The sequence below is a fragment of the Mus pahari genome, chromosome 1 (assembly GCF_900095145.1).
Source record: "Mus pahari chromosome 1, PAHARI_EIJ_v1.1, whole genome shotgun sequence".
Lineage (NCBI taxonomy): Eukaryota > Metazoa > Chordata > Mammalia > Rodentia > Muridae > Mus > Mus pahari.
In genome coordinates, this window is record NC_034590.1 from 136,957,694 (window position 1) to 136,978,063 (window position 20,370).

The 20,370-nt window shown below is 43.7% G+C and overlaps 1 protein-coding gene across 7 annotated transcripts in view; it reads left to right on the plus strand.

The window, feature by feature from the left end:
* The window catches only part of Kank1 (KN motif and ankyrin repeat domains 1), a 190,125-nt gene that overhangs the window by 40,569 nt on the left and 129,186 nt on the right, over nt 1-20,370 (plus strand). Inside the window, exon 1 of one of the 7 annotated variants that reach the window (XM_029536849.1) lies at nt 12,343-12,445. The exons of the other annotated variants lie outside the window; for them this stretch is intronic. The gene's annotated coding sequence lies outside the window, so the exon portion shown is untranslated. Of the gene's footprint in view, nt 1-12,342; nt 12,446-20,370 lie in introns of those variants that run through there. 7 annotated transcript variants of the gene reach the window in all.

Consider the following 20,370-nt stretch of genomic DNA (forward strand, 5'->3'; position numbering starts at 1 on the left):
ATTTCCGTATGCACGAATTTAAGCTCTCACCTGCCCTCTATCAGGATCGCGCCCTCTCCTCTCTGACCCGTTCCAGCACCTTGTTTTGGGTTTTGTTTATATGGGTTTTGTTTGTTTGCTTCTTTCTACGATGGCTGTTCTGACTGGGATCGGAAGTAGTTTTAATTTTTTAAAATTTATTTTTGGTGTATGAGCATGTACATTGATGTGTGTTCCACAAGCACCAGTGTGGAGGGCTGGACAACGTAAATCTGTTCTCTCCTTCCACTGTGTGGGTTCAGGGGATGTGACTGAAGCCATCAGATTGGTGGCGAGCACCTTTATCCACTGGCCTGCAATGTGCTATTGATACGCATTTCTACGACGGCTAAGGATCTTGAACACATATCGGTTGCCTACTTTTACTTATTAGAAGAACTTCTGTCTAATCTACCTGCCTACTTATTGATTAGATTATTTTTGTTTATGTTTAATTTTTAAGTTCTTCGTATATTCTGGATATTTATCTTCTGTCAGGTGAATGTCTGGCAAACATTTTTCCCCGTGTTGTATATGCTATCTCTTCATTCCTTACTTTGTTGTACAGAATCAAAAACTGAAACAAATCAGAAACCACCTGCCCCGTCTTGTCTTTTCTCCAGGGTCTGTTCTTGCTTGGTACCTTGTTAAAAATGAGATGGGGAAAGCTCTGTGGTGGTGGTGGTGGCAGTGGCACACACCTTTAATCCCAGCACTTGGGAGCCAGCCTGGTCTGCAGAGAGAGTTCCAGGACTACACAGAGAAACCCTGTCTCGAAAAACAAAAGCAATACAAAAATGAGCTGGCTAGATCTGAGCTTATTTTTGAGTCTTCTTCCCCCGTGTCCCACATGACTAGCCTTGTGCCGTTTGACTCTGGTATTAAGACATCGTCAGCATCTTTTATTTATTTATTTATTTATTTTGGGTCCAGGGTTGATTGGGCTATTTGGGACCTTTTGTGTTTCCATGTGAACTTTAGAACACACTACCCTTTCCCCTTCCCATTTAGATGAAAAATGCCTTTGGAATACTGGTGGAGAGTTTGTTGCCTTTGGTGGTAAAGCCATTTTTACATTATTAACCATGTTTATCTGGGCATATGGTCTATCTTAAGTGCCTTCAGCTTCTTTCTTCAGCGTTTATGTTGCAGAGTATTTAAGTCCCTTCAATACATTTATCTTTAGATATTTTGTTTCTTGAAGCCATTGAGAACGGGATTGTTTTCTGATTGCTCTCATACATGGTTCCTTCATTGTTGAGGAATAGAAAAACTACTTTTTTTTTTTTATTTTCTACTCTTTTATACATGTTTGTTAGAGCTGAGAGTTTTCTGGTGCAGTCTTTAGGGTCTTTAAGTATAAAGACCATTGTCTCCCAATAGGAACTGTTTGACTTTCTAATTTCCTGAATGTATCCCTTTTATGTTTAAATCTCTTGTCTTACTGCCCTGGCTGGGACATCTAGAATTACATTGAATTAGAACAGAGTGTGGCCACCCTGGTTCACTTCCTGATTTTAGAGTAACTGATTATCAGGTTTAATCTGCCGTTATGATGCTTGCCTCTAGGCTTGTCTTGTAGAGACTTTATGGCATTTAGCTATGCTCCTTCTATTCCAGATACCCTCGGGGCTTTTAGTCATGAAGGGGGTGTTACATTTTGTTAGAGGCCTTTTCTGCTTTTGTGCTAACAACCGTGATTTCTGTCCCTGAGCCTACTTACGGGCCTTATTTACTGCTTTTTAAAATGTATCTTGAGGCATCTTTGGAAGGAAACCAACATAGAATATTTTGCTGTGCTGTTGAATTTTTTTCTAATCAGGTTTTTAAAAGTTTTTATTGATCATATTATCTTTATGTAATAAAGATACTATACAAGGAGAGAATAAATGGAAGGAATATAAGTGACCGGAGCTTTATGATCTAGCTGAAGAATGCATTGTATCAAATTATAGATGTGATACTGCAGTTAATATCCTGATTCCATCAAAAAAAAAAAAAAAGTCCAAGGAAATGTCTTCCTTTCTTTGTTATTACTTCCACTGGAAAATAGAGAGGTGTATGTATGTAAATTTTTCAATTTAACTGGTTTCTGGTTTCATTTCTTCCTTTGTCCTACTTTGATATTTCTTCCTGGTCTATATTAGGAAGCATTCTAGAGACTAGTGACTGCTGGTCAGAACCCTTTGTAAAACCTCAACTCCCTGGACTTGATATGAGTGCATCCCAACCTAAGCATCCCAGCATCCCACAGCATCCCAGCATGCCAGCATCCCAGTCTCTGCCCCTGGGAGAGGAGCCTCATGCCTGTTGGTGACTTAGTTCATTTAAACTTTCTTCAGTTGCCACTTTTGTTTTTCCCTCGTCCTTTCTTGTATCTGGTGTAGGCTAGCCTTCAGAATTTTCTCTGCTCCCGCCTAAGCCTCCTGAGTGGGGGCAGGGGTGGGGGTGGGGGTGGGGTGGTCATCATCACACTGGGCTCTTGGAAAGAAGAGGAGTTTTTCATGCCAGAAGGAGGAAACGCCGCAGTGTTCCAAGACAGCCTGTCTCATGGTGAGGAGTTTCTCTTCCTGTAAAGTGAACGTCTGGGGAATCTCTAAAAATGACCCCCCCCACACACCCCCAATTCTGGTTCTAACAGCTGTCTCAACACACAGCTTGAGGTGCAAGCAACCTGGCTTCCTCGAACCACAGGCTGTGCTGTGTGTGTGTGTGTGTGTGTATGTGTGCGCGCGCGCGCGTGTATGTGCGCGTGACAACAGAAGAGTCCCTCTCCTCCCTCTGTCGCAGCCACCTGGCTCCTTTGTTCTTTCTCCTTGTTCTCTGGACTCTGGGGAACAGTGAGTCCAGGACATAGGAACCAGGAAGTGGGGGACTAAATCCCTGTGCAGGTGGCTGGCCATTGTGTGGAGGAAGCCAGCTTGGTTCTTCCTGGGGCTGCTTTCATCTCCTCAGGGCCTCCAGAGGGTCTAGTAATGCTTAATTGGGGCTGGGGGTGGCACACACAAAGTAGTGGGGGTCAGAAAGGTCCCCAGGGAAACATTAAAAAAAAAAAAAAAAAAAAGAAAGATGTACCATTGGGAAAAAATGTACTTGGTGGGTTTTAGTCTTTTCTCTGAAGCTGTTGACATCAAGGACTTGGCTTTCTTGTGTGGGATGTTAGAGTCTTGATACCATCAAATAGGACTTGAGATACTCAGAGTTGCAAGCCTGTTGGGAAACATGTGGGTACTCACTCACGCTCGGCACACACACAGCAGTTGGGATAAACAGCCTTCATTGGTGACAGCTGTAATTTTCAGTATTGGTTTTAGATATATGTTAATAACTCTAAGCAGAAGTTTCCATTTTAACTTTTTTTTTTCATGCAAGCTGTTAAAATGTTTATATAAAAAAACCCCAGGAGCTTGCCATTGAGCAGTGTTTCCAGCCCCTCCCTTCCCCCCCCCCACACTGAATGTGAGCCTAATTGCAGATCTTAAGCAGTATCATCGTTGAGCTTAAGCCCCACAGATAACCCCCCTTCTCCAAAAGCCTGGGAAGTGACCTGGAATCAGGAGAGCTGGTGGGTTAGGGGTGGGGAGCAGTCGCCTTCCCTCCCTCGTGAGGCCCTTTGGATCCTAGTGCATTTTTTTCTTGGTTTTGTTTTGTTTTGTTCGTTTGTTTGTTCGAGACAGTGTTTCTCTGTGTTGCTCTGGCCATCCTAGAACTCACTCTGTAGGCCTGGCTGATCTCAAACTCAGATCTGCCTGCCTCTCTACCTCCTGGGATTAAAACCGTGAGCCACCACTGCCTGGCACCTTCTTCCACTTTCTACCTGATGTTGTTTCCGTTCTGTCTCTGGGTTGCTTGTATTTTTTACTTTCCTTCTTTCCCCCTGGCTCGGGAGCTATGTCTTCTGGAGCTATGTCTTCTGGATGTCTTAGCTTTAGGAGTCCATGCCCGTCCAGTCTCCTCGGTATCTTGCATCTTGAGAATTGAGTTCAGGAGAGCAGAAGGGGAAAGTGGGAAAGGGACATATATATGATCATGGGGGAAAACCATGTCACTCCTTGGGAAGTATGGAAATGACGAAATATTCATGATAATCCCAGTACAGGAGAGGCAATGCAGGTGGATAGACCTGAGTTCAGGGCCAGCCTGGAATCTGTATTGACTTCCAGACAAGCCAGGGCTACATAGTGTGACATCCCCCCCACCCCCCATGAGGCTGTCCATCTGGAAGCTATAGCAGTTTCCACAATGAGGTGTAGGACCAGATTCTCTATACTAGGCTATTGTGATTTATAGTTTCATTTTGTTTGTTTCCTCGAGACAGGGTTTCTCTGAGTAACAGCACTGGCTGCCCTCGAACTTGCTTTGTAGATCAGGCTGGCCTTGAACTCACAGAGGATCCACCTGCCTCTGCCTCCTGAGTGCTGAGATTAAAGGCGTACGACACTATGACCCCACAAGATTTACTCATTTTTATTTTCTGTTAATGAGTACTTGCATGCATATATATGTCTGTATTCCTTGGGTATGCCTGGTGCCCCAGAGTGTGCTGAGAAAGGTACCCAGACTCTAGAGCACAACACCAACACCCCCTACCCCCCAACTCTCTCATATTCCACCCCCCATACCCCCACCCCCCCNCCCCCCACTCTTGACTGCTGAGTCAGCTCTCAAGCCCAATTCTTAGGCTCTTTCTCCTGGAGTCTGCTGGCTATTTCAATTAAAAGGCTCACACCTGCTTATCTTTTTCTTGTTCCTTCTTCTGGAAATCAGAACATTGTTGGCAGCCTTCACTCTGACACTATGGCATGCCTGAGAATCTGACGGGCCAGAAGGAATTGAAGTTTCACTTTGAAATTAGCTGACCACTCTGGGATGGGAAGGCAGTGCATGGAAGTGTTAAAAATCCACTCTCTTCTGTGCAACCAGACCCTGAGCTTGGTGTTAGAAACACAGCCAAGGACAGGCATGGTGCCAGCCCCTGTGCAGCTTGCAGTGTGGTGACAAGAACGCCAGACAGCATGACTAATGGGCAATAAGCTAAGAGACCCTGAAATGGGAGCCCATGGCTTAGCCTAGACCACACAAGCGTTCCCTGAGAGGTGACTGACACCTGAGGATTAATAGCATCTGCTGTGTGTGAAGGTTGGGACAGGTGTTCTGAGGCATAACCATGGGACATTTTCAAAGGCCCTGAGATAGGAATGGGGCTCTTCCTTGCTTGAGGAACAGATTGACAGATTAGGGTTATGTGATTGCTAAGGGGTCTGGGCTCAGGTGAATTAACAGATCAGGCCTGTTCGTGCCTCTGTCCTCAGCATTGAAGGGAGTATTCAACAACGGTGCTAATACTAAATATATTCTAAATATATTTAAGCTTTTTACTTTTTTTTTTTTTTTTGACCCAGGGTCTCAGTTAGACCAGGATAACCTTAAACTCCAATAGATCTGCTTGCCTCTGCCTTCTGAGTGTTGGAGTTAAAGGCATGGACCACCACTTCCAGCTACCCAGTATGAGTGTAAAAGATCCTGAAGTGACTACTTTGTAAATGGTGCTTTGATCTTTTAATTATAATATTAAGCATTATAGTGTTAACCACAAGAAGGAAGGAAAAGGCTCACTGAATGAAGTCAAAGAAACTTGGAATGTTGCCTGCCTCCTACTTCAGCCAAGATCTCATTTTAAAAAAATCTTCCAGTCCTATCCTTGGCTACTCTGTCAAGTATGAATCTTGCCCTGGCTTCTTCCTCACTGTCAGTTAAAGGATCTGTAAGGAAACTCTTTGGAGGTTCTTTCTCTTGGTCACAGTATTTGTAGTTGGATGTCTCATACACTTTTTGTGGGTTGTGTTACTTGTGTTTGTTTGTTTGTTTGTTTGTATTGTTACTTTTTTAGGATCCAGCCCAGAACAAGCTATTTGTAACTGGCTTTGTTCTTCTCTCTATCCTTTTAAATAATTACTTAATGGTGCTTCATGTAAAAAGCAATTTAGATGTTTGTATCCCATGTCTTCTATGGACTCAGGTGTGTTCAGAAGCATTTAAAACTAAACAATTTATAATAAAATTATTTTTGGACACTGAGGCCTGCTTGCTGCACAACAGCAAGTTTTTTGTTTTGTTTTGTTTTTGTTTGCTTTTGTTCCTTCAAAACTTCCTTCCTTCCCTCCTTCCTTCCTTCCTTCTTTTCTTCTTTCCCTTCCTTTTTTGAGTTGTTATCCCCCTGTCTCAGTCTCTGAGTCTTTGGGTCACAGGTGGCAGTAACTTCAGACTCTTGATCCTCATGACTTCTCTGTGATGAGGGCTGCGTGACAAAGTCTCACTTATGTGTTTTGAAATTGCGGTCACAGAGTTTCCCAGGAGTTCCTAGGTGGGCCACGATGAAGCAGGGACCTCGGCTGTTTTTAGGCCAGTCTGGGATATTGCCTCTGCTGCTGTGACCCTGTGTGGTGGGATGTCCAATAAATGTAAGCAGAGGTATGCCCTTCCAAACTCTAGGAAGAACTGAATCCACAGCTCAAGTGAGGGGAAAATGAAAGTCAGTTGCTAAATTTGGCATTACTCTTTGCCACTTTTGATGAATTCAAACCTTCCTTTGATTTGACTTTACTTTCAAAGGTATATTAGGAAAAAAATCAATAACTATACCTAATAGATTAAGTGGAAATTTAGCCCAAATACCATGGCAGTCTAAAGGAATGAACCCTTTAAATATGTCATTCCTATCAGGGACCCTCAGATTTCCATGCCCAGGTGAGTCCTCTGGAGGGCGAGTTTGGGGTTTTCTGAGTCCAGTCTAGCCATTCTCTGTGTCTGGTCAGAAAGCTGGCATTTCTGACAGATTCCTAGGTGATGAGTCTTGGTCTGTCCACCTGTAGATACACACGGAGGAATTGGTTTATGTGGCTGAGGAGGCCAGGGAGTCTCAAGACCTACCACGTGTGCATAGGAGAGCCTAGAGTGCCCCCCCACCAAACTCTGTGGGGACCTCTGGTGTGTGTTTTGACTCCAGTCTGAGGTCAGGACCATGTACCCAGTGTCTGAAGGCAGGAGGAAAAAAAAATGTCATAGTGACCCAGAACAACTTGGGAAGAATAAGGGTTTATTTTGCTTATACTTCCATATAGCATGAAGAGAAGTCAGGCGGGAACTCGAGTCAGGAACTGAATCAGAGGCTGTGGAAGAGTGCACCTTTACCGACCTGTTCTCCACAGATTGCGCAGCCAGCAGTACCACCTGTCCTCGCACCCCCCACACCATGGGCTGGGCCTTCCCCTGTCAATCATTAATCAAGAAAATGCCCCCACAGACTTGCCTACAGGCAATCTGACGGAGGTATTTTTCTCAATTGAGATTCCTCTTCACCAAATGACTATCTTGTGTCGAGTTGACGTAAGACAATCACAAGTTTCGGGCTAAGGGATGATTTTGCCTTTCCTCCATCTCTGATGCGATTTGGATGCCTGTCCACACTGCTGAGAGAAGTCTTCTCCATCAGCTCTCCAAGTTCACACAAATCCCTTGCAGAAACAGACTCACAGACTTGCTCAGTTAACTCTGTGTGCCCACTTGACTGAACTGCCACAGCCGGTAAAGCTGCTGCTGGTGTTCCGGGGGCACACACTCAGAGCGCCACAGTTAGGAGACGGAGCTCCTAGACAGTTATTAGTACTCATGGAATCAAAGGACCCAGTCCTGAATCCCAGAGAAAGCCATTTCCCGATTGTAGCTACATTTGTAACCCATAGCAAAGTCAATCTGATGCTCACCAAGGCCTGGGTGTTGAGCTCCAGGGAGCCAGCACCCCTGTTAGGTAGGTTAGGGGAGAGTCCACCCCACCCCTTATATGTGATGGCACCGGACATGAGCATGCAGCCCACTCCTGTGCATCTAGGATGAGTGCAGTCTTCCATTCTACTTGGTGCGAGGCAAGGGCACGCACACTCCTTGAAATCACCAAATGACTGCACACCAGCCTACGTCCAAATTCAGAGTGGGCACAACAGGTACCGACTAGGTTTGACCTCAGTTCAGTCTGTACCAGGGATAGAGGGGTATAAGTGGCTGTCCTTCCTCTGGAGTGACTGAGAAGTATCTGAGTAGCTGAAATCACAGAGCCTAGTGCAAGTGAACCTTAAGACATTCCTTTAGATGTATTGTGTCCAGACTTGTACCATGGCTACGGAGTGCTGGATTTGACAAGACCTGCGGATTCCCAGTGCATAAGTAGTTTTAAAAAAATGCTTCTCAAAATACAATTAGGGAAAAATTCCTTTGAAATGCTGAAGTTATCCTTGGGTGGTGATAAAGATACCGGCAGTCCCTTCTACTTTAGAATTTAAACAACTTTTAACCTTCCCAGTGCTACAATACCGTCATTAATTGTGTGTTCACAAACATCACTGGCCATGTGTAAAGTGATGATTAGATTTTTTTTTTTCAGAGCTATACTTAAGACAACTAGTTTTAAAATCATAGTACTCTAATTAAAATGTTACTGTGAAGTCGGTGGGGGAGGTGGGTCATACATAGCTCTATGGTTTTTCTAGATTCTATTTGGTGGGAAGATAAATATTACTGAATACAAAAGCATTTCCAAAATTTGTGTCTTACAGATGAGAGGGAATCTGAAATTACTTTTGATAATAAATGTCAAATTGGAGAAAGGGAGGCTAGGGTGCAGGGCTAAGTTGGGTAAAGTGTTAACTAGCATACGTGAAGTCTTAGGTTTGCTCCCTATAAAACTGAGTGTGGTGGCACACACCTGTAATCCAACAGTTAGGATGTGGAGGTGGAGTGGGACAGAAGGCAAAGTTTATCTATCCCCAGCTGTATGGGCAGGTCGAGCAAAGCAAACAGGAGCTAGGGAGATGACTCAATTACTAACATGCTTGCTGGGCAAGTGTAAGGACCTGAGGTTAAGTTCTGGCATCCCTGTAAAAGCAAGGCACAGTGGCACATATCTGTTACCTCCAGGCTGGAGGGGACATCATCCCAAAGACAGTGTCCCTGGTTCTTGCTGGCCAATCAGTTCAGCTGAATCTGAACATGCCAGTGGGAAGGGATTGAGGAAGACCTCTGATGTCAACCTCTGGCCCCCGTAAACACACAGGCGTGCATGCCTGACCCCCCCCCCACACACACACACACTACACCCATCCCACACACACAAATGAGAATGGTAGGGCGAGAAAAAAATGTTATCATTGTTAGCAAACGTTTTTTTTTTCCTTTTAAAATGGTTGAGCATGTAAAAAGCATCCTTGTGTCCGTGTCTGTCCATTTGTCCGTGCGGAAGGGAAGCATTTGAAAACCCGGTAGGCTCGCTGTGCTGCCCTGTGGCTGAGCGTACCTTGAATCTTGGTCTCTGGAGTTGGAGTCTCAATGCTGCCCAGTTGTGAGACATGCTCCTGACAGTGTCAGGTCCTCTGCAGCCCCAGTTTCCCCGCCTGTGAAGCAGGTGTGGTCATAGCAACCTTCACATACGGTTCTGAAGTGCCCTTCTTGATCCACCGGTACTGTTGGCTGTCGTCCCAATAAGTTGAGGGTCATGTTCATTTTCTTTTCTAGAAAAAGCTAAGAACTAGAGATGAATAAAAAGCTAAGAGACAGCCATTTGAACCATTACCGCCCATTTGAGGCATATTTTATTTTTGTCTCTTAAGGGAAGTAAACACAGTCTTGTACCCAGGAACCTTTTGAACTTGTAGCCCAGTTATTAGGGTGCCTTGATGTACCATCGTGTTTATGACATGGATGTTTAGGAAATAAAATAAATTAGCCACCAAGTTTAGAAGATTCCCCTTTTCAAAAGCTGGCCATTGCTCCATTAGTCGGAAGTGTGAGTTTTCTAGGCTAGATCCTTGAAGCCATTAAGATAATTCAGTGGCTTACCCAGTCATTCGTGGCTCTCTACTATCAGCCTTTTTGGAGTCCTCTGCTTCTTTCCCTGCTTCATGATGTTCTGAGTAGTTGTAGATTTTGTTATTTTTCCACTTTGTTGGGGCAGCCTTACAATTTAAGTCTTCCAGTCCAGTGAGCTGTTGTTTTTCAGGCTTTGTGGGGACATTTCTGTACTACTCTGACACAACCTCACTTACCACGCTGAGGACTTGGGGACCTTGTTTAGGTTCTTGAATAAATGTGATATAACAACACCTTTGACAGAAGAATTCCTATGCAGAAGGCTCTCAAGTTTTCTTAAGTTTGATGATGACATTGCGGTTATGGTTAAAAGCAAACATCTTTATCAGCTATAAAAACATAAGCTTTCATAAGAGACACAGCTTACTTTTGCTTAAGATGGAATAGCAAAGTGGGTAGAGAGATGGCTCAATGGTTAAGAGCACTGGCTCCTCTTGCAGAGGATCTGGGTTCAGTTCCCAGCCCCTATATGGGAGTTCCCTATGTGGGAGCTCCCAACCATTTGTAGCTTCCAGTTGCAGGGAGTCCTGTGCCCTCTTCTGGCCTTTGGGTATTAGATGCACATGGGTGTACACATAATCACTCATACACATAAAACAATGAATCTCCAAAGAAACCAAACACAAAAGGACCAGATGGAAAGAACTGGCCAAGACCGTACTTGCTGCAGCTCACTGTGTTGAATATATGTAGACTCTTCATTGTAGCATATGTTGGAAGACTTTTTGTAATAATAGATTTTTATGATGGGGTTCTGGGATGCTGTCATATGCTTCTCTTTCATCTGTGTATTTACTTTGTGTGTATCTGCATCTGTACATACAACTGTCATATCAGGAAATTTAAAGGCTCCTTGAGTAAGAGTGGATGAAATGTTCATGTCCTAGACTGTAAGATGGGGGATTGTTTCAGGTAGCTATTGAAAAATGAGTTTTAAACAGACAGAATTGTAGGTATAATCGTGTGACCAAAGACATAGCTGTTTCAGAAGACTGCTCGTAAAAATAATGCATTCCGTGGGTCAAGAAGACAGTCGTAAGAGCTGTCTCAGGTTATGTAGCAACTGAGGAAAAGCATTTGTAGCTGGACCTGCACAAAGGCAGCAGCAGACATGTCAAGGAAGCCGGTGTCTGCAGGGTTAGTGTGGTCCAGAGAGGGTTGGAAGAGAAGGCTCAAGCCTAGTGACGTCATCACAAAAGGCCCCTCAAAGGTTGTGAAAAAGGGACATTTATATATAACAGGGAAGCTGAAAGAAAGTGAATACATCCTCATCTGACCTCATGTGGCAATCTATGCAGAGTAATAAAAGCATTTGGGCAGTCTGCACATTTATTGAGTTGGGACTACAAGTAAATTTCAGTGAGCAGATGAGTTTGTAAATAGTGAATCTATTATATATTTTAAAAGTACTTTTTACTTATTCATGTTTTTTTTTTTAAATTAACAGATACCTGTACTTTTCCTTAGCTTTTGGAGTAAACTTACTGATAGGCACTGATTGTTTTTCAACCAAGACTGGGTACCATCTTAAGAGTTGCCTAGCAGTCGGACAGTAGTGGCGTACACATTTAGTCCCAGCACTTGGGAGGCAGAGGCAGGTGGATTTCTGAGTTCAAGGCCTGCCTGGTCTACAGAGTGAGTACCAGGACAGCCAGTAGCATACTTCAAGGTCTTGCAAAGGTGATTCATTTAAAAATTTGTCACAAACTTTAAAAGATTCTTTAAAAAAAAAAAAAGAAAAGAAATGTATATCATTTTCTGATTTGTAGATGTCTGTTGGCAGTCTTGAGAGGAGAAAGACCAAACAATTGAAAAAAACAAAAAAACAAAAAACAAAGTCTGTTTTAAAGAAATTGAAAACAAGAATTTTCTGCAATAGAAAGTGCCTCAGTTTTCCGAAGCGTGACCCAGAAGGCTTTGGCTGGACCCATGTGAAGTCTTAGTCACATTCTTAAATCCAGAGAAGTCCCCACCACCAGGCTGTCCTTTGCCTTCCTCGTGCCTGTGTTCCAAGCACATTCGTTCTTGCACATTAATGCCTCCCTTCTGGAACATTCCTTGGCCTTTTGCCATGTCTTTGTAGTTGTTTGTGCACATGTCAGACTGTACCCATGAGCACAGGAGCTTCTATCTCTATAGTGTCTTCTAGATGTGTGCTCTGAAAAGAGGAGGCAAATCGATCTTCAAGTGAAGAAAGTGGAGGGGAGGAATGGGTGCTTCAAGGTTAGCTGGGAAGGAAGTCCTTATGAGTTCCCCCAAGAACTCGCCCTGGTTAAGCTGACCTGGCCGCCTTTGAAAATGAGTACCCTGCTGCAAAGAACATTTGGATAAGGAATGGCACTGCTAGAAAATACCAGAACAAAGCTGAGTTTCTCAAAACTCTTTGTAGGTGAGATGTGAAAATAAGGGCTTGATGCTGTGAGCGATGTCGTCCTGCTTCAGTTGTGTGACCCTTGGGCTTGGAGCCGTCTGCTGCCTTCCTGGGTTGCCCTGGGTATTTTCCATCAAGGTACCATTATGATGGGAGAGGAGAGTGGAAGGTATTTTGGGAGAGTGTGGGAAGGTAAAGGCTCATCTATGGGCTGTGGGGAAGTGGAGGGAGCCTTTAAGAGTATGTAAAGTCCTTTGAAGTCTTTTTTTCATATCCAGTGAATCCACTAATTATTTTAAACATCTATATATTATAAAATAATTTTAAATTATTGTTCAATAAAATGGGTAGAGTAGCTCTTACCAAGCAGTAAAGAAAATCCTAGTTTGGGAAAGGAGACCTTCAATAAGGGTGGCTCCGATTTGAAATCTCTCTCTGGGAGAGAAAAGCTGATCAACTGGATGTCAGAAATGATGGGTGAAGAAGGCTTTGAGATAAAGACATAATTAACTTCAGCTGGATGAAACTTTCTAGAGCGAGGGGGAGGGAGTGCATGCTGCTGAATCGGGGGTCTGGGCTGGGGAACCTGGGTTATTAAGAGCTCTGAAGAGATTTAAGTTGCTGGCCATCTCCAGCCACTGATGGCCCAGAAGCGAGGCAGGATTGTCCTGGTGTGTCCTGTAGTGGTTTGGAGGCCTCCAAGGGTTTTCATATGAGATCTGTATTTTAAGAGGGAAAAGCAGGGGGGCAGGGAGGGAGTGGACGAGAGACTGGATGGGCTGGAGACTCTGCAGGGATTGGAGGAGACTCTGCAGGGGCTGGAGACTCTGCAGTACCAGGAACAACTGAAAAGCAACAAGAAGCAAATGAGCATGATTCCCAGCTTCAGAGCTCAGAATTTAGCATTTAGATAAATATAAAGAGACTTTCCTCATTTCATTAATGGAAAGTTTTTCCCATGCATTCTTTCATGCTTACATACATACACACGTACATACATACATACACACACACATACATACATATTCATATATACACACACATATATACACATTCATGTATATATTATTAATACTAGCAGTTGCGTTTTTCATTAGATTGAGCCTGTATATCTTTTTCATGTTTACAAATCTCTTTAATGACACTTATATGAATGTGCTCTTATTAAAATTGTCTTAGGGAATTGTGGTCTTCCTTTCTCCATGGGGTCATTGGCCACTGGCCCGTGAGTACGACAGATGACGATACTCTGGAATCAGCTTTGGGGAGACAGATCAACTTTATCGAGATGAATCAAGGGTTATATAGTTTGGGGGAAGGAGGTAGAAATATCCAGAGTGGGCAAAGGTCATTGGCTGAAGGCTAAGGTAATAAGGTAAGATACCTCATTAGCATGGGGAGGCATTCCAGGAATCTCCGGGACTTGCTGAACAGGTTCTTAGCAGGAGAGAGGAAACTGAGCCTGTAATCTCACCAAGGCTCTGGGATATTCTGCAGGTAGAGGGTATGGGGGTTTCAAACACGAGGTCAGAGAAAGAGAAGCCATGCTGGTAAAGGGAGTCCCCCATTTTGCACCAAGCTTGAATCCTTATTGCATAAATGAGGCAGACGACCAGTTACCACATCTCTCGAAGCTACTGGGAGGATTACATGGTGTGATGCATGCAGGGTACTTTATAATCTATAAACCACCACACGAATATTGGCTGTCATTAGCAGCCACTAGAACGGCTAGCTTTCCATCTTCCTAATGGGATAAGTGTCATTAAGGAGAGGTATTCTAATCTTACTGGGTTTTGATGTTTGACTCTTAGCTACATCTCACTACACGTTTGACGAATGAATGCAAGATAATATGTGGGCTATAACCTGACTTGTCATGCAACAATAAATCTAACACATCCCCCTCCCCCAGCCTTCAAAAGATGTCTTTTTTTTTTTTTTTGGTTTTTTGAGACAGGGTTTCTCTGTATAGCCCTGGCTGTCCTGGAACTCACTTTATAGACCAGGCTGGCCTCGAACTCAGAAATCCGCCTGCCTCTGCCTCCCAAGTGCTGGGATTAAAGGCATGCGCCACCACGCCCGGCTCTAGAAGATGTCTTCTTTATTACCTTTAAAATGGGGAAGCTGAAGCCACTTGGTCTCAACTGATTCCAATCGATGCATGCTGGTGTTCTCAGAGGATGTTAATCTGTTTATCTGTGGTTTTTTGTTTTGTTTTGTTTTGTTTTTTTAAAAGATGGACCTGTAACCTGTGACTCTGTTGTGTAAAATCGTTCATGATGCAGTCTCGTATCAGACTTTATTTTCTTACCTTTATCAATAGTAATCTTTGCTTCATCTGGCTGAAGTCAGAGCGTCCCCACATTCCTGATATGGCAGCTCTGTCTGTGTCTCTGCCCTTTGTGCATTGTGCTTGGACTCTAATATGAGTATTCCACTCACTGGGAAGTCTGAAGAGCCATTGTGTAGCAGAGTGACATTGTGTCAGTTCTATGCATTGTGCTTGAGAATAAAGTGGTGTGTTATCTCTGGAGGATCTTCTCTGCAGCTCAGATGATGCTGCCGAAGAGGGATCCTAGGACTATGTCTCTCAACTAAGTCCTCTAGGTTTAGGACAGTCTGCTTACTGTGTGCATTTATTTGTTTATGTTTCAAAAAAATCTATGAAACTCAATGCAGTTATATTTGTGCATGCTTTCCTAGAAGATGGTCCAAAAAAAAAAGGAATCTCAAAGTGCAGTGTGGTCCAGAGATGCTTAGGGACCACTAGCCCGGCAGTATGCTTGATCAGTGGTAACTTTGTTGCTAGAAAATGATGTAAGAGCCTCAACTGTTACAGGGCTCATATGAGTACTAAGAGAACATTTGTTGGACTCCAGGTAAAAGTCTCCCGTGTGGCTTTTTTCTTCTCTGTTACATATATGGCTAGTGAGCTCCTTGGCAGGGTCATTGTTTGATACTTGGCAGATATCCTAACCTCTGTCACTCAGTGATAGAAAGTGTACTTTCTGTGTCAGTTCTATGTATAAAAATATTTTGAAGCCAAGTGATGGTGGCGCATGCCTTTAATCCCAGCACTTGGGAGGCAGAGGCAGGCAGATCTCTGAGTTCGAGACCAGCCTGGTCTACAGAGGGAGTTCTGGACGGCCAGGGCTACACAGAGAAACCCTGCGTAGAAAAACTAGGGGAAAAAATTAGAGGTTCCTTGGAGATGGCTCAGCAGGCAGAGATGTATGTCACCGTGCCTGATGACCAGAGTTCAGTTTCTGGGGCTCACGGGTGGAAGGAAAAAAAAAAAAAAAAAAAAAACAGATACCATGGATCGTCCTCTGACACCAACTGCCATGACACCAACTGCCATGGTTGTCATCTGACCTACACACAGACACGCACACACAGAGACACATATAGAGGGGGTGGTAGGTGGTGGAGGATGAGTAAATTTACTAAAAACAAAAAACATTTTTATTATACCTTCACCTTCAACAAAAACACTCTGAGCCACACCTTCAATACAGACAAAGTAGAAATGATTCACATATGCCTATCTATATAGAGGACACGTGCTCTGATTGTTTCGTGTTAATAACATGAAGTACACATAGTTGTGCTATGCCCTAATTAGCTTTAATCGTCAACTTAGCACAACATACTGTCATCTGAGAGAAAAGCCTTGATTGCAAAATTTTCTGGATCAGATCAGCCTGTGGGCAAGTCTGAGCAGGTGGTGGTGGTGGGAGTCTCAATAGTTACTTGACGTAGGAGGGCCTAGCCCACCATGGGTGGTGCCATCCCTATGCAGGTGCAAGCTTTGTGAGCATGAACCACAGAGCAGGGTTGCCTGTTTTGAGTTTTTGTCCCAGTTTCCCTCAGTGATGGAATGTGGCCCTTGCCTGAGTTGCTTTTGGTCAGAATGTTTATCCCAGCAGCAGAAGTCAAACCAGAACACACTGATAACACAAGGATCTGGAAAGGCGGTGTTTTGAGTATACTGGTGGCAGTGTTGGCTAGATACTTCCAAAGAGGCACACAGTGTTCCACCTTTGGCTCACTCCTACAATTTGGCAGTCCTGTAATCTGAGTTTGCACCTAACTCTGGCTCTTTGTGGCTTCTCTTCCATCTCCTAATGAGCACCCTTTCAGCAGATGTCCCCAGCGTCTGCTGCTTCACCATGCTGCCTTACCTGGGACTTGAGATCTGATGGACTGGGGCTACCTTACCTTATTGGGTAAGCTCACCTCATGTGATATCTCATCTACAGCATTGCTTTTGGCTTCTGATAAGTCTATTCTGGTCCACACGGGTGACTATGTTCAAGGGGGATAGACATTTGGTACAAATGTGACAGCTTGAGTATGTAGGGCTCTCCACTGTGAAGCCGGGCAGTGACATTTTCTTCTGAAGGTGCTGGGAGTCTCCTTCATGGAGCTTTGGTGTTGTACTGGTTCCTGCTAAAACTTCAGACTGCCTGGAGAAATGCCCGAGCCTGCCGGTCAGACTTCCCAATACTAGGGAGACTTGTAAATTTGGATAGTTCAATGGTATTCAATCTGGAGGCAGTTTAAACTGGCTTTGATTTCCATTTTAGGGAGGAAGAAAAAGGTTCAAAAGTTAAGTTAGTTGAGCAGAGCGAACATGACCATAATCCCAGCACTGATTTAGAAGTGCGGGGAGAGCAGTATTGAGACAGGGTCATCCTGGGCTGAAGAGCCTGCGCAGCCTGAGACCCTGTCTCAAACTATTCCTCGCCTCACAAAATTAGGTCATTTGTCTTTAGCTGCAGACCAGTGGGACCTGAAAAGGCTTGGATTCTGAATGAGAAAGAGCGTGCATTTTATTTAATCTCAACATTCCGCTGGTAAATGTGCTTGCCCCCAAGCCTCACGCCCTGAGTTGCTCTCCAGAATCCACGTGGCAGGACTCTTGTCTTCTCACCGTCACAGGCATGCTGTGGCATGGCTGCCTCCTGACTCCCAATGTAAATAAGTCAACAGAAAGGGAAAAGTTAACCTCCCCAGTAGACTTCCAGTGAAAGGCGAAACCGCTTAAATTCTGGTAGGTTTCCTTCTGGTCATTTCTGTGGTTTTTTGTTTGTTTGTTTGTTTGTTTTTTGGTTTTTTGAGACAGGGTTTCTCTGTATAGCCCTGGCTGTCCTGGAACTCAGTCTGTAGACCAGGCTGGCCTTGAACTCAGAAATCTGCCTGCCTCTGCCTCCCAAGTGCTGGGATTAAAGGCATGCGCCACCACACCCGGCATGTGTTTTGTTTTGTTTTAAATCTCTTGAACATCATACCTACTTTTCTGCGTAACTTGGAAACATCTTTCCCTGTCTTAGATTCTTCATAAACATGTGTAATGTCTGCATGGTAGTTGAAAAATCAAGTTTGTGAAAGATTTGTCATTTGTGCTTATGTCTTTGGATTGACTCTCTCTCTCTCTCTCTCTCTCTCTCTCTCTCTCACACACACACACACACACACACACACACACACACACACACAGGTCTATCTTGGCATCTTTCTCCATCACACTCTACCTTATTTTTTTTGAGACAGGGTCCCTCACTGAACCTGGAGCTCCCCAGCGAGGCTAGACTACATTCTCAGCACCAGGGTTGCAGGCATGAGCCAGGATGTTCAGCCTTTTCATACTGCCTCTGGGGGATTAAATTCAGGTCCTCTTGCTTGTGTGGCAAGGACTTTACTAACAGAGCAGGCATCTCCACTGCTGGATTTACTTTAAAACATTATTTCATGCTGGGCAGTGGTGGCGCACGCCTTTAATCCCAGCACTTAGGAAGCAGAGGCAGGCAAGTTTCTGAGTTCAGGGCCAGCCTGGTCTACAGAGTGAGTTCCAGGACAGCCAGGGCAACCCTGTCTCGAAAAACAAAAACAAAAACAAACAAAAAAAAAGATAAAAACCCAAACAAACAAAAAATTATTTTATTATCTCCTTACTATGTGTTAATAGATTCAAAATTACAGGGTCAGAAGTAACCTTAAAATAAACCATAGGCCCGTTGTGGTTCCTGCCTATAATCTCAGCACTTCAGCACTTGGGAGGTTGAAGCAAGAGAATTGCTGAATGTTCAAGGTCATCCTGGGCTACAGAATGACCTACAGCTGTTCTCTCACTAGAACAAAATGGTAACTTCATTACACACTTGATACATTTTACTTGATTGTTTCCTTTCAAAAGTGAGTCTGTTTTCCATTCCCACTGCTGAATGTGTCTGCTCCGGGGCCTCCAGGGAGTGAGATGGATGGCCAGCCTTTCTCTCCCAACTGACCCCCTTTATCTGGACAGCCCCTCTGTGTGGGGACACCCTTGGTGCGGTGTCTCTTTGGATGTGGCTTCTCAAGTCTGACCCAGTCTAACTTCCCAAGTCTAACCCAGTCTTGTAACCTGCCCTTCCCCGACCCTCCTCCAAGATCTCTTATTGGTGTCAACCATGAATAGCTTCCTAGCAGCCTGGGATAGCCCTGTGCTATCTCACTGCATTTTTGACTCTCTGTAACTATTTACCTTGGGTGGAATTTCTGAGAGGCCTTAAGAGTTGTTATTTTCTGGTTTTTGTTTTGTTGTAATTTTTCAATGCATTCATTCATTGTTACCTTTTCCAAACAAATGGGCTATTTTCATTTGCACAGGTAGTTCTCTGTCATTCCTTAAGGCTGTATCTCTCTTTGTTCTCTGGGTCACTGAACACAGGACATATTCTTTCATTCTGTGCTCTCTCTGCCTTTCTGTATGTTTACAACAGTCGTGTAACTGGATTTGTGTGTGTGTGTGTGTGTGTGTGTGTGTTTTAATTGGTAATTATTTGGGAGAATTTGCTTTTTACGTGTTGGGACATTCGGGCAAGTGCCTGTCACCTCTGTGATGGTTTGTTTTAGTTTGTGCTTGCCTGCAAGAGTTTATGGAATTATCCTGTGTTTTAGGATGGTTTGTGTTTGTGTACATTTGAAAAAAATTATCAATATAAAGTCGACTTAGGCTTGATTTTTTTTTTCCCCCAATCAAAAACTACACTTTCATGACTGTGAAAAAATGTCCCCAGCACAGTCTGGCCATAAATGAAGCCTTGACTGACTTCCGGGTGGGACAGCTTTGAGGTTGAGTTGTGTTCCTGGTGGTCCAGTGGGCCCAGCTGGTGGACAGCCTGCACAATACAGGTAAAAGGAATCAGGACAGTCCCCAGAAACCTAACCTGTGACCTGGGCTGGGTGCTCTTTAGCAGAAGGTCAATCTGTTAAAGGACTTTCATCTTAATGCTACTGATTAAATCTTGATGTATCTGTTTAACACCACTTATTATGGAAATTGAGGGTTTCTATTTTCCTTTGTAAAATCATCTGCCTCTATTAACTTTATATTGCTGCATACACAATATACACACACACTACACATATATATATGTGTGTGTATATATACATATACATGTACATATAGTTGTATACATACACATGCACATAAATGCTAGGTAGCAAATTATATTGGTTTTAAATGGGAATTTATTAACTTTATACCCCATTTGCATAATAGTTCATTGTCAGGCTTCATCAACTTTTTAAATGCTTGCTTAATAATTAAAATTTCTGGCTTTTTGTTACAATAATGAAGTAAGCAACAAATGCATTTCTTTCTATGTATTTTTTTTTTAACAACATTATTTCCTTACTGTGTATTTAGAGGGAAAAGTAGGTTTCAGAAGGTTCAAAACACGCAGCCAGATGTGGTGGTTCTGTGCCTGCAAGGCAGCTCTCAGGAGGCAGAGGCAAGAGAACCAGGTTCCAGGCCACCTGCTGATCCACCCTGACCGCTGTCTTTACAAACAATAGCAGCAGCAACAACAACCCCCCCACCTCAAACAAAACAGAAGTTACAAACAGTAAAGAAAAAACTATAAGTACCAAAGATCGTAGGTGTATCTTGCCAAATCAATTAATTCTCAATGACACCAATTTGCACCTCCACAAGCAAAACAAAACAAGCAAAGCAAAATGAAACAACAACAAACAGGGTTCCACAGTACCTGTCCCCAGGGACCCAGTTGGGG